We start from the raw sequence: 14,647 nt of genomic DNA on the forward strand, positions 1-14,647 counted from the left end.
ACAACTCTAGCCTCCGGGGGGAAAATATTCCTTCTGTTCCCCTCTGAAGGTCAGAGCTCACATAATGCACAGCACTTAGAGCACGTGCGCACACATGCTCACACACACGCGGGATAAAACTTCCTCTGCAGCACAGCTCCGGCTGGATGTTACAGCAAACAGGAGCCTGCTTCCCTCACATCCAAGAGAATTTGGGCCCCAGAAGATGAGTCTGGTGTTTCTTCAGTCTTAAATTCTAGTTGGCTCGTAAATAATCCCCGTCCCCTGCATACAAAACATATAAATGGGGGGCCACACGCATGCTCCTGTGTTCGTACATCCCCTCGCACATCTTGCAATTCCTCTACCAGTCTGAAACCTGCAGGGAAGTCACACTTTTTTGCTATCTGGTTACTCTTTCTAAATATTTTCTGGCTCCTTTTCCTTGCAGGTAAAAGCCCGTTTGCAACCCTCACGCCCCATTTCTGACACGTAACTTGGTTTGCCAGCTGTCACCCGGCCCAGTCCGACACATGGACGTGTCCCTATGACGCTGATGCTCCTCTCCACGGGCGTACCAGCTCTGCCCCGCTGCTCCAGAGCCTTTTTTGTGCTGGAGGAGAGGCAAAGCCTGGCCCCGGCTGCCCCTCGGGCCGCGGCCGCACGTGTGAACGCGGGGCTACGCGCCGCGTATCGGCTGTCACTCAGCGCGCCGAGCGTGCGGATGCTTTGGGCTCGCTTAATCTAGGGCTGAAAATTGGACTTGGGCCAGGGTGGCCAGAGGTGAGAAAGCAGCCCGCGGCTCATTAACCTCTTCCCAGCGCCAGAGGGAAAGCGGCGGCTCCGTCTTCCCCGCCTGCCCCGCAACCCAGGCCCCACCAGCTGCGCGCTCGGTGTGGGGGCACCCGCATGGAGCTTCCCAGGCGCTGCCCCAGCCTTCCCAACTCACCTTGGAAATAATTCCTAAACCAGGGTGCTGGTGGGCAGCCGTGGCAGAACTGGGAGAAGGGCTCGGGAGCCTTCGTTCCGGGCTTAGTCACAGAAAAAGGGTGGAAAAGCCAAGACCTGATACCCCCCGGCCATCCTGCTCCACTGTGCCCTCGCTGGGGGAGCACAGACCCTTTTCCCCATCCGTGCCCTGCCCATCGCCTCCAAAAGCTCTGTGGGAGCTGTCGGGGACCAGAACCCACCAGCACCCCCCCGGCTCAGCCCCATCCTGCCTGCTCATCCCAAAGGACGCCGGCATCTGCCCAGCGCCTTCGTTCAGACCCACAAGAACCCGAAAACTTTCCTTTCTTTCCTTCTCCCACTCCCTCTTTTCCTAAGTTTAATTCTGAACAGCCGGCTGTGTTCAGCCTGACTGGTTTGTTATGGCTTATAATTTGTGTTAGGATTAATTAACTAATTACCGACAAATGTCCGTTGGCAAGATTCTGCTTCTGCTTGTCAACTTGAAGTATTTAATTATTTTAATCATTTACTTTCATCTTCAGAATTTATGCTCTTCCAAGAGCGTTTCTAGGCATCTTTTAATTATTATTCTGATTTTTTTTTTTTCAGAGGGGTGGCGAGCTGGGGGGAGAGCTGGGGGATGGTATCACTTCTCATTAACTATTTCAGTGAGGAAACTTCCTCGGAAACTCAACCCTGGCGTCTGAGCCCCGCTCCGAGGTGAAGGCTGTTGGGGATGCTCAGAGAGGGCTGGGCTTTGGCTTTGCAGCTGGAGTCCTGCCTTTCCCCAAAGGATTTCAGGCCCCCAGCCATGGTCATGTCACGGTACCAGCTCCGTTTGAGGCATTGATGTACACGCTTGGGGTAACCCCCGACACCCCATTAAGAGTCTCTGCAGCATCAAAGGCCAAGCAGACTCCCAACCCTCGTGCCAGCAACAAAATAACCCCGAACCCTGGGAAAATTTATATAGATTGTCCGTTCTTAAAAAATCACAGGTTGTTCAAAACCCACAAACTGAATTTTGTTCGGAGCACCCTGCAGGTCTGAAGAGGGAAGGCAGGGTCACATCGGCACGCAGGGAACTGCCGCCCCTGGCTGTGCTGCCGGCGGTGGGATGGGAGGGCAGCGGGTGCCTGGGATATGGAAAATTCAGCCACGGACAGTTTGGTTTTATGGGAAATTCCACAGGGCGGCCGCAGCCAGGACTCTCAGAGCACCTCTAGAGAAGGGCATGCTCAGGAATTTAAGGTCTGTGCCATTCCCCAGCCTCTGCCCGCGGGCTCGCACGAGCCGGTGGCTGCAGCTCGTGTCCGTGGGGCTGTGGTGGACTGAATGGGTTTGGAGGTGAAATGGCAAAGGAGCAGCTTCCCTGCACACACGGGAGCCAGGAGCACAGCCTGCATCCGATCCAGTCCCTCTTCTCCTTTCACCCATCACAACCAAAGCACTTCCATGGGATTAAAACACAAGAAAGTGCCACAAGCCAACAAGAGAAACGAAACTCAGAGTCTTTCACTTTCCAGCAGATTTCCAGGATGTTTTTCTTGCCATTTGCTGCATGCTGCCAACAAACCAGATCCTGAGTGCTCGCAGAAGCTGTGCCTGGCTGGCTGGGTGCGGGGACGGGCGCAGCCCCGCGCCTACAAGCGAGCCACGTGCGCCCTGCCGCCTCCCCGGGAGTCGCTGGCAAAGGCTGAGGAGTCCTTTGGCCTCGGGATTTCTTCCCTGAAACAAATGAATCCCTTGGACCAGAGCTGACGCGAGCGTGCTATTTAAAAGGTTTCTCGAGGGTACATAATTATATGGGAAATAATTAGGGGCAAGGCAGCAGTATTATTACAACTTATCATATCGCTCCAAACTTAACCCAGACTGATCTGGGGGAAGGCACTGGGAGTCACCCGAGGGAGCTGCCCGAAGCAGGAGGAATCCAGGGGTCTGCCCCTTTACTGGGGGGCAGGAGGCCAGTTTCTCCATCAGGGTCACCCACCGGAGCCAATACACAAGAAATGACCGGTGTGGAGCAGGAAGGTGAACCCCCGTTGAAGGATCTGCATAGAGAAAGATCTAAACAAGATGAGAAAGAAGTGTCTTAATTAACTCCAGAATCCTGTTAATTAGAAACCTCTCTGCATTATAAACTGCTCTGGTGACCACACCAAATGAGGATGGGTGCACAAACTGTTTGGGGTGGATCACACCCAGGTCTGGGGCTGCTCGGCTTTGGGGCCAGCGGCGGTGGGATGTGGGCAGGGAGGTGCCCCCATCCCCACCACATCCCTGCCTAGGCTGAGAGCTCAGGGCTCACGGCGGGGCTGAGCATTCCCGCATGGAGCCACGGCACTTCAGGGCAGCCTGAGATCTTCATCCCTTTGATCTCAGTCATCTTTTCTGTTTATTCCAGCATGGGGAGTAGCACTGAGCGCAAGGGACGGATCCACCAGTGCATTCTCCTGCTCACCTCTCTCCATCTCCCGCACACTTTTGTGCACCAAGGGCAAGCCGCTGAGTTCCTCCAGCTCATGCTTGGCTCCATCGGGACTGTGCCCTTGCCCCGTCCTCATCTCTGCCCCATTCCCTTGCTTCTCCTGGCTCCACAGCTGGTGGACAGGGGCTTGCAGGCTCCAACTGAGCCCCCCCAGGCCCCAGCAGGAGGGGAAAAGCCCCTGGGTGGCTGGGGTGCAGGAGCGGTGGGTCTTAAGGTACACGCGTGGGTCCGGGTAGGGAGGAAAGCCTCGTCCTATTGCAGGCTGGCAGAGTGAACTTCAGTTTATGCCCCTGGCGTTTTTTTTACAGCTCAGCTATTCCATTTAGGGTTTCAGAGCCAGTGGAAGGAAGCTCGGATCGCTTCACTGACCAGCCATAACATCCAGCCAGTACATTAACTGCCCTGCTGCCCTGATCTGATGTGGTTTTACAGACAATAGCTACTGGCTATTTAGGCAATGTATAAATTAGCATATTCCGCACAAACTAGGCACATATTTAAATTAAAGGAGAGTGCCCTTTATTTGTCAATCACTCAACATCCACATGTTTACATTCCTTTAAAAAGACAATTTCAGCCTCCCTCATACCTCCAACTGCGCGCCTTCGCGAGGGAAAGCACTGCCTGGTTGTCTGAGTGCCTCCCCGGCCCCCTCCCCTGCCTCTCGCCTTTAATTAAACCCGTCACAATCTGCTCTCCTGGAATTTCGCTCCCCGTTCGGCTCGGCAGCCTGTGACCTTCGAGGCAGAGCACCTCCGCTGCTGCTCGGGCCGGAGTCCGCCTGGCGTGCGGGGGCAGAGATGTGGAGATAAAGAAGTCACCTCGCCAAGGAGCCACCAGAGCGAGGACAGGCGGCAGCGATCGGCTGCTTGCACAGATGTGACTGCCAGGGCTGTATCAGCAGCAGACTTTATCTGCTGCTCTTCTGACGGTGATGCCTGACAGCAGGAAAGCAAGAAACGGGCTGGTTTTGGAGATGTATCGAACGATGGATTGGATGAAGTGGTGCTCCAAAGGGAAATGAAATGACTTCAGCGGTGTTTTGCAAACCTGGAGCGGCCTGAGCGGGCACTAAACCCTCCGAGGAGCTGAGGGCTCGGGGGAAATCTGCTCCCACCCCATCAATGGTAGTGGAACAGCAGGGCAGGACAGCAGTGAGGCCAGCTGTGGATTTGGGTGCACCAAAAAAAGGACACCAAAGGGCCAGGTTCAGCTCCGGGGGGATGTGGGAGAGCAGCCACCGGCCCTGCAACCAGCGTGCCACCAGGCAGGAGTTTCCCATTTTGCATCCCCGAGAATCTCAGGGGGTTCTTGGAGCTCTGCAGCTCCTGCAGATGGGAATTGTTGTCCATCAGCGAATTATCACAGGGCTTCTGTCGTGACAGAAGCTGACAATAAAGCACCTCTCCCTGCTAGATGATCTATCAATCAACAGGGAGGTGTCATGCCTTTCTGTAGGACAACGCTATTTCAGTATTTGAACTCCATCACCAGTGCTTTCCAGTCTACACAAAACACAATTTAAAGAGGAAAATGTAAAATAGCCCAGGTTGTGAAACCTTCCTAAGCACCACATCTCAGCTTTTGCCGGGCTACCACTCCATAAAGTTGATAGAAAATGAAAAATATATATTTTATATAAAAAAAACTATATATGCTATAAATATATAGAATATATAAATATACATATAGATATATATATATAAAATGTAGACAAAGATGCTGCTTTCGAAAAACCACAACCCAAGAAATGCCCATTTGGCAAAATCTGCCCTCCGCCTGGCAGCCAGGTGCCAACACCTCTCGCTGCCCCGCACACCGGGGCCGTTGTGTTTATTTAAGGCCAAGCCAGCATCGATCGGGGCCGGGCAGCCGGGGTCCTGAACAAAGCTCCGGGATGCAGCGGGGCTTTGTGGAGCGGGGCCGGTAATGGGTGCACGCTTGGGTGAGCTCGCAGCCATTTCGCTGAATACCCCCGGGCTGGAATTCGCTCCTGTTATTGTTTAGAAAATAAACATTTTGTTTGTTAAGGAACTCTATTTAAGGTGCTGAAATGGAGCTTTGCATGGCATGGAGGGACTTTTCCTGTAACCCTCTGCAGCCGGGTGGCTTTGGAGGAGGGTTTGGAGGAGGCCCAGGGGCCGCTCACCATGTCCATGAGTTGTGGCCACCGCAGCGTGCTGGGGACTCTGAATCGGCACCAAGGAGCCTGGAGGAACCCCCCCGCTGCACCCACAGCCGAGCTGCCTCCTCCCTGCCACTCTCCCCTTCACCTCCCACCTGCCTTTCGTTTCTCCTCACGCATGGAAGGTATTAATTACCAAACTTGCTTTAATGGCTCTCAGGAAGTGCCCTGCAGACACCACTGCAGAACGAGCGTCACCCGGCGCACCTTAGCCTGCTGAGGAAGAGGAGCACGGCGTGAAGCTGCCGGGCACAAGCCTCATGGAAGGGAGGAAGGGAGGAAAAGAGAAGGTACCAGCTCTTCTCTGAGCCTCAGAGCAGCCCGCATTGATCCCAGCCCCGCTAAAGCAGCTCCTTTAGCGGAGACCCCCGGGGCAGCAGCGTGGGCTTTGTTAACCTCTCACCTCCCTGTAAGGAGCTCAGCCACCCGCTCCCACCCACTCACTTTTATTTGAAGGCACTGAGCTGTGCCTAAACCCAGCATTCACCAGTTTTCCTGCAGGGTTTGGAGCACAGGCAGGTGGAGCAGCAGGGCGCAGCCAGGCTGCATCCCGGCTCCCGGGCGCTGCTTTCTCTGCACCAGCCGAAAACCAAAGGTGGCAAAACGTAGCAAGAAACCACCTCTCCTGGGAACTGCTGGTAATTTATAGACCATTGCACAGCCGAGGATGAGTCCCTGGGCTTGGGCCCTTCGCTGCTGTCAGCACCGGAGCTGAGCGCCGTCCCCTGCCCACCCTATCGGCCCCTGCCCACCAGCGCGGGACCCGCCGAGCGCAACGAGGGAGCAGCGAAGCACGGGAGCAGAAGGGCATTAATCACCTCGCCGTGATCGGGGGCTGGCTGAGCACAACGCTGCCTCGGGGCCTTTCTGCTCCCGTCCCTCTGCGTGCCCCGCTTTGCTGCACTCGCAGGCGGCTGCACCAGCCCACGGTGCAGGTTGCTTGGTGCTCACCGTGCTGGCTCCTGCTCCTTTCCAGCAGTCCCCTGCCAACTGCAACAGGACGACGTGTCGCCGGGGTGGGGATGGCGATTGCTCGGCTGCTTTTGGTGCCTTGCTGCATGGGGGAGCAGTAAGGGTCTGCCATTTCTCAGCTGGCTCCGCTCAGGATCCCGCACTGCTCAGGGTTGGAAGTCGCCTCGCTAGGCCTTGAAAGCTGAGCCCTTTTGGGGAAAAAAAAAAAAGAAAAAAAAGGGACCTGAGACCCCTCCCAGGCTCCAAACCCACACAGGTGCCTTTTTTCCACCTAGAAATACACAAATTTATTCATTGGAGCCTTCTTGGCTGGCGATGGATGTGCGCACACACGTTGTTTTAACTTCCCGGCTCTCCCATCCGTGCATAACACAGCCCAGGGAGCTGCAGTCGATTCGTCTGCGTGCCACGGGAGATGGATCAGTTAGCAAATTGTTTTATTGACCCGCGGCCCCGCTGAAGGTCGTTTGTTTCGGTGGGCCAGGCAGCACGCCTGGTACAGCACGCGGGGCGGAGGAGGAAACCTCCACGTGCGATGGGCACAGCCGAGCCTCGTGGCAAAACCCTCAGCACCCTGCCAGACCCTCAGCACCCCGCCGGACCCTCACGGCCTGGCCGCGCTCGCTGGATAAGCTCGGCGCTTTTCTTTAATGCTGCAGCTTTCTAAGCTATCTCGAGGCTTTTATCCCCGGCTGCTGCCGGGAAAGCAAATCCCTCCTTCTTTGCGAAAATATGGCTTTAGATGGTTTTGCTTCGTTCCTAAAGGATGATGAAAATAATTTCTGACGAGAGAGGGAGGGAAATAAAATCAAGCAGCTCAATCCTCGTCCAAACGTAAGCCCACAGGCAGCAGGGACGAGGGTCATGCACAGGCTGTAGAAAAAATGGGCTTTTCCCCGAGCTGCTGATGGTACCAGGGAGACAAATGAGGATTTCCTGTGGCCTGGGAGTGCCGGGGAGGCTCCTCTGCACAGGGCAGGCACGGCGAGCAGCTGTGGAGCACCACTTCCACCCGTGCCCGTGTCCCATGTCCACCCGTGTCCATGTCCCGCGTCCCCCCGCAGCACCCCACAGCTCCCCGCTGCCCAGCTGAGCCGGAGCCTCGCTCACTGCCATCAACTCGGCCTAAACATCCATCGATTGGGGGGGTCACTGCCAAGGGGGGATGCCACCCAGCAGCTTCACGTGAATCCTCCCCCGGCCCGCCCGGTTCCACGGCTGCTCCTTGCTGGCGAGGCAGCATTTAGCCAGAGATATGATATGGTGTTTTGCTCCTTTGGAGAGCCTGATTTGGGGAAGAATTGCCTGATTTCAGCTCACGGCTCAAAATCCCAGGCCCGGATGGGAACGGGCATGGAAGCACAGAGGGCAGAGCCCCGTGGCAGGCGCGTCCCTTGTCAAATTCAGGGCAAATGTGAACGAGATTGGGCAAAAGACACGGAACAGAGAGGTTATAGCAAACCCACTGACATCTCCCTGCCAGCGCAGGGACCTTCCCTTGCATGAGGAGTGTCCCCAAGCCCCTCACAGCATCGCGCCCAGTGCTCAGCACCCACACAAGAGGCCTAGCTGCACGCACCCCGCACCACAACGAATGGACCTGAAATAAAAGCCGGGCTTTTTCCGTCCCATCCCAGCCTTCACACTTTTTTCTACTTTACCAATGTGCAAGCTTTTTTTTTGTAAAAAAAGGGAAAAAAAAATAAAAGGGAAAGTAGCACATCCCTTTGTGCAATGCTTTTTTAAAATCCCTGTTAAGTTCCTGTACATGCTGACAGTTTTACAATTTACATGACAGCTGGCTTGCTTGGAGGAGATCTCTGTTAATTAAAATAACACAAAGGGAAAGAAGCGAAATCGTGTCAGCGGATAATTAATTCGGAGCAGGGCACCAGGCTGCGCGCCGATCCCGCTAACAAAACTCTGCAGGAATTCACAGCTTGGCAGGGCCCAGCTCCCGGAGCAGCTCTTGGGCCGGTCCCTTCCCACAGGACGTGTCCCCACGTCCCACTGTCACCCTGCTGAGCAGGGTGCGAGGCGCTGCACCCACCTGGGGCGAGCCAGGACGCGACCTGCACCTTTCCGAGGTCCGGATCTGGCCCCAAACCTCCTCCTTGGTGGGTTCTGCCTCTCCTGGAGGGATGCTCTCTGCTCCTGCCTGTCTGCTCCGAACCTGCCACCAGCTTATGGCTGTCCCTTGTCCCTTGTGCCTTGTGCACCTCTGTCCTGCAACCATGTCACCATGTCGGTGACAAGGACGGCCAAGGGGCCAGCTCTGCATTCAGAGCCCGATGCCCCCGCAGTCAGGACGTGCTGAGGATGCACATTTTGGTTTTTGCTCCTCGGGGCTTTGCTCCAGCCCTGCCCACGGTGCCCGGTGCTCCCCATCCGACTCCCCCCATCCTGCCCCGCCGGCTCCCTGTACCCAGCCGTGCAGGCAAAGCCGGCCGTCAGCACCTCGCCGCCGAGTTCTGCTTAGTTAACCATTCTGCTGCTTGCTCTTGCTGCTTTGGTGTGCTGATCAGGCGGGCTTGGAGATGGGGAAAGAGAAAAACAGCACAGAAAGGGAAGAGAAAGAGCAGCCCAGGGCTCCAAAGCAGCTGAGGTGTCAAAGACAGAGATTTAATGAATGTGCCTGCGGTTCACCTGAACAGATGAGCGCAAGCTAGAAGGAGAGAAGGAAGAAAATGGAAAAAAAGAAAGGATCATTTTTCAGATTGGCAGTTCCCCTCCCAGACATCTTTTAACAAGAGAGAAAAAAAGGGACTCCAGCACGGTGTTAAAGGGCCAGAGCCGGCTGCTTCCCTGCGCCGCAGCAGGAGGGTGCCCAGGCTGGGCTGTGGGGTCGGGGCAGCAGCCAGGTGGGTGTCACAGCTTCCTGAGCCCCCAGACCCCTTTGGCATCGAGCCCTTCGGATGGGACAGGACCCAGTTCCCACCTGGCTGCCAGGCAGCTGCCAGCAGCACCAGCATGGAGCTGCCCAAGGACAGAGCTGGAGAAGCACCTCTAGAAGCCAGGGCTTTGTCCAGTGATGGAGTTTTGTCCAGGTTATTTTGGAAGAAGCTTTTCTGTACTAAAACAAGCTAGCAGGGGGCTTCCCAGCCCCAGTCTGTGCAGGGGGCAGCTCAGAGCTGGGGGTCTCTGCAGCCCTGTCCGAGCACGGGGATGGAGAGGGGTTCTGCTGCCACGCAGCCAGAGGAGGCCAAGCTGCCGGCTCATTTGTCACTGTGCCACCAGGCCCTGTCTGAAAGCAAGCAGTAAGTGGCTGCCTGGAGAACAGCTCCATGTGCTGAACACGTTAATAATGAGAGGGTTCAAGAGAGCCGGCTCAGAGGCCCTTCACTCTGCCAGGAGGACGAATGTTGGCGCCCGGGGCTGCGGTGCCAGCTCTGTACCTGGGTGCTTGCAGCCCTGGCGAATCCGACCCTGTACCCAGACGCAAAAGGGGCACAGACACCGACCCCCGACCTCTGCAGCTGGGGAAACCCGACCACACTGACTGCCCAAACTCCCAAACTGGAGTCAAATTTGGCTTCCAGTGGAAATCACAGCACAGCCCTCCCGTTTGTTATTCCCCCGCCATGCCTCAGTATCTTTTCCCACGCTTCTCTTTTCCTGGAACCAAATGGAGATGGAAGGAGAGGAGAAATAAGAAATCTCCAGGCTAGCAGCTGGGGAGTCTTCCCACATTTAACTCAGACTATTTTCCAAGAAATGTAAGATATCCATGGAGAGTTTTGTCCACAGAAAGAAAGAGGAAGGTGAGCGTGGTCCAACCAACCCGGCTGGGCTGGCAGCCCAGGGGCACTTCAGCCAGGCCAGGCGAGATTTGCTGCGTGAGAACAGAACTGCTCAGCTCCGGGCACTTGGTGTGGTGTTCTGAGTGCCTGCCCAGGCCCTGGGGTGCACGGTGTCTGCTGACGGATGTAATAAAATCTGTTTATGTACGTGAGCGAGTAGGGGGTGTTTTTAACACAGACAGTTCAACTTGGCGGCAGTAAAAACAGCACAACTGCCTCTGAGGACTGAGCATCCCACCCTGTTTTGCAAATGGCATGAAAGCAGATTTAGGACTTCTTTTCCCCTGCGTCTCCTTCAGTTGCATGCCCAGGCACTGCTGCAAGAAGTTCCTTTATCGGTGTCCAGTGTCACCCCACTCGCCCTTACCCGTCACGCAAGCACCGGCACCCCAAAAACACACTGTGCATTTCTTCCCATTTGTGCATCGCTCCCGAGCTTCGTGTGCCTGGGGGAATTGGGAGCAGGAGTGCTCCCAAAACCTGAAATAAAGCAAACACATGGTCCTGTTCTATGGGGGCTCGGGGCGGTGCAGGAGCAGCAACGATCGCTCCTGCGCTGCCCCAAGCGTGCGGCCGCAACGAGGGTTATTTGGGGTTTAGTAGCTGCAGGACACTCGTTTAGCAGAAAGGACTGTGATCTCATTTCCAGAGAGTTTCTCTTTCCCTTCCCGCATGCGTTTGCCTGGCTTTTGTCTCATTACAGGTGGACACGGACGCTCCCAGAGGCAGCCAGGCTGCAGTCCCAGCCCGGAGGCTCGGGGACGGGACGCGTTTGGTCTGTGCGCAAGTTTGTCCGTGGGCCTCCAATTATGCTCAGCGCGCTGAGCTCTGTCACATCGGGTTCTCATCAGGGACAGCCCTGGCATGGGTCGCTGCTTCCCCCCCTTTTTTAATTTTTTTTCTGTGCGTAGTTGTGTTTTTCTTTATATTCTTAATGGTTTTGCAAAGGAGCCCTAATGACGGAGAGGGGAGCGGGGCTGCCGGACCTGGGGACTGTCACCCCCAGCACTGGGGACAGGGACAGCCCCACAGCCCCTCAGGATGTGCTTTCAGCTCAGCCCGGCTAAACAAACCAGCAAGTCGCATCCCCTGCACATCCACTTTTCTCCTTAAAGCAGGGGCAGCCTTCTCATAGCCATAATCCTGATTAAAACTCCAGTGTTGAGTGAGTCGTAATCCTCGCCACCTCGGGGCCATCTTATTATTGTTATTTTTTTTATCCATTAAAACCTGTTTTCTCTAAATGAAATAAAATATAAGCAGAGATAACAAAACTCATTGCTTTTTCGTATATATATATATATAAAAGAAAGAAACATTTCACATTCAAAAAAGAAGTTAATAAATGGCCAAGCCCCAACAGATGGGGGTGTGTGCGGAATTTGCATTTTTCAGATTAACATGCACGAGCGAAGATAGAAAACGCACTTGCCCCGGGGAAATAATTTGAGAAATCTTTGCATATTTTATTTAAAAGCATGCCGCGTTAGGCAGGGTAATAATGCAGAGCGATGGTGATTAGGTTGGGCCTGGAGGGATCGCAGCCTGGGACCCTCCCTCCTCGCGCTCCGTCTCTCATCCTCCCTGCAGCCCCCCCAGCCCGCGGGGCTGCACCCCGAGCCCCCCGCTCTGCAGATAGCCCCAGCGGGGGCCGGAGCATGGTCGGGAGCGTGTTACGTGGGTTGGGCGCACGACTCCACCGCGATTCATCTCAGCAACTTGAGGAAAGCCTTCTCCTTCCGTGGTTTGCAAATCTGGGATTTGCGGCAACCCATTACGGGATCCGAGCACCCAAACCCCAAAGTTGTGCTGGAAATCCTGGTCACCGCGCTCAGGTCCTGCAGCACCGAGCTCCTGCTGCACGGTGAAGCCTGGCCTGCTGCCTCCGGAGCATTTGTGTTGTCCTCTGCCTTTTTGAAGTCAGTAAACCAAGGCGTATCCCTCAAAACACGTCTCGGCCTCGGCGCACTTTATGTGGAGCAAGCTTTAAAAACGCACGGCCTTTGATGGGGGGATTCAGGCAGCTTAAACAAAATTGGATGATCTCTTAGAAAGTGATTCCACTGGAGCACTAATAGCCTGCTTGTCACCATTACAGATCTGCCAGCAAGGCCCTGAAAGCCCTCCACAAAATGTGCTTCGTGTCCCCGTCCCATGGCGAGCACCGAGCTGCCTGTGGGAGCACGGTGCCAGCTCGCAGGCGATCCCATCGCTCCGCTCCCCCAAATTTCAGGCTGTTCTCGGGGTCTCTCCCCGCTAATTAATACCCGCCGAAGCCCAAGCAGATGGAGGTGCAGCTCGGCCCCTCGCGGGAGCCCAGCCCTGCGAGGAGCGGGAGCGGAGGCGCCGGGGCGAGCTCTCCTCCAGCTCCTGTTCACACCAGCGCTGCGAGGTGAGGGTAAAACCTGCGGGGCGCAAGCCTGAAGATGAAAGTCCCGGCAGCTGTGCAGTTTAACAGGGTGATAATTGGGCAGCGGAGAGGGAGGGGAAAGAGCATAAAGAGGAGGCACAGGGAGGGCAGGGGTTTGGTGCTGAGCTGGGGGCTTGGTTGCTGCCCTGCTGCTGGAGGGGAGCCTGCAAGGCGGGATGCGCCTCTGTGCCGCGCTCCTCTTTGGGGTCTCTTCATTAGGGAGCATTTGGGGGCTCCTCAGGGCCCCGCTGATGCTTTTTGGGGAGCTGAGGTCAGCTGAGAGGAGGGAGAAGCCCGGAGGTCTGTCCTCTCTGGGGAGGAGAGGCCCAAAGAGCTCCTTGGGGTCAGGGGTGCTGTGCCGGGGACGTGTATGCTGGGACTGCTGATGTGCCCAGGAGCTGAGCAGGGGAGGCAGGAAGGGGAAAAATCCTACAATTTTACCTAAAAGAGACAAAACCACCAAAATCAGGGACACGGTGCTGCTTTAGCTTTGGAAAACCTTAACCTTTTATTTAACGTAGGCCCCTTCACTCTGGTATTTAAACCTAATGCCTCATTTACCACTTTTTGCAGGTGAGGAGACCTTGTAGGCATGATGGGGGAGCAGCCCCAAGACCCAAGAGACCAGTGCTGATGGAGGAGCAGCCCCTGGATCCCCGTGCTGCTCCTGCCCTCCTGCTCAGCCCTGTCACTTCTCGCAGCCGTCCCCATCCCCTCGATGCCCACCAGCAGCCTCCAAACCTGACTTAAACCAGAGCAAACCTCCTGCCTGGCAAACACAGCCCCGGCCGCTTCCCCCGGCTTTGAAATCTGACCCAGAGCCCAGCTCTCTCCCTGTCTGCTCCCATTATTAATAAACTTTGAAGGGCTCCCTTCTGTCCTTAATGAGATTAGTGTTATTTTCATGCATTGCTGCAGGGCAAAGGACTGAAAAAGTGGCTGAGCTGTAAACTAAAGGGTGCTAATCTATAGAGGGTGGGTCCCCCGTTCTCACTGCCTCGGGGGCTGGGTGAGAGTAATCAATTAAAAGAGGGGATTAGAGGTGCCTGGTCACCCCCGGTATTGAGGTCACCCCGCCACCCTCCCGCAGCAGGCGGGTGCGTGGCAGTGGCACTGTGCAGCATCCAGCCCTGCTCAGAGCCCCTGGTGCACCCAGGACCCAAAGGAGCAGTAGGGAAATATCTGTTGTTAATATATTAATGGCCACAATTTGCTTAGCGGGTCTGTCTGGGCTTTGTAAATGAATGCTAATTTAAAGCATGACCTCGCTATGGTCTTTTTACTTTATTCAAGAGCTTTTGTTCCGCTACGAACACGGGAAGGAAAAAGTATACGGCGTGGCCAAATGTGGTGTTGTTTTCGCTGTAGTTTCATGGTTTTAACCAGGAATTATTGTAGGGAAGGAGGGGGCGGCCTGGCTCAGACTGGAAGCGTGGAAACCCAGTTCCTGTTTGCACTACGGGGCATGGAAGAGATTGTCACTCCTGGGCTCTTTGCGCCCCAGGAACAGCTTCGCAGGGGCTGTGTCTCTGCTACCTGCTGGGTACCAGCAAACCTCGTGGGTCCCTGCGATCCACGGCCAGCTCCCAGGATCCCTGACAGATCCCCGACCTTCCCTTTGAATGTCAAATCCGTATTGGAAAAGCAGCCTGGAGCTCCCACCAGCCGCTGGCCCGTCTTTGGGGAAAGGAGGGAGCAATTATTCCCTCGATGTGGGTGCTCAGGCGCTGACAGTAATTAAATGCCTTTTCACTTGGAGCATCCCGGGCTGGGGATGCCCAAGCCCTGGCCATGCGCTGCAGGGACCACGGTGTCCCCAGCCTCATGCAGCACATCCCTCGCCTCTGCCCTAGCATCCT

Source organism: Cygnus olor, chromosome 23 (assembly GCF_009769625.2).
Source record: "Cygnus olor isolate bCygOlo1 chromosome 23, bCygOlo1.pri.v2, whole genome shotgun sequence".
NCBI lineage: Eukaryota > Metazoa > Chordata > Aves > Anseriformes > Anatidae > Cygnus > Cygnus olor.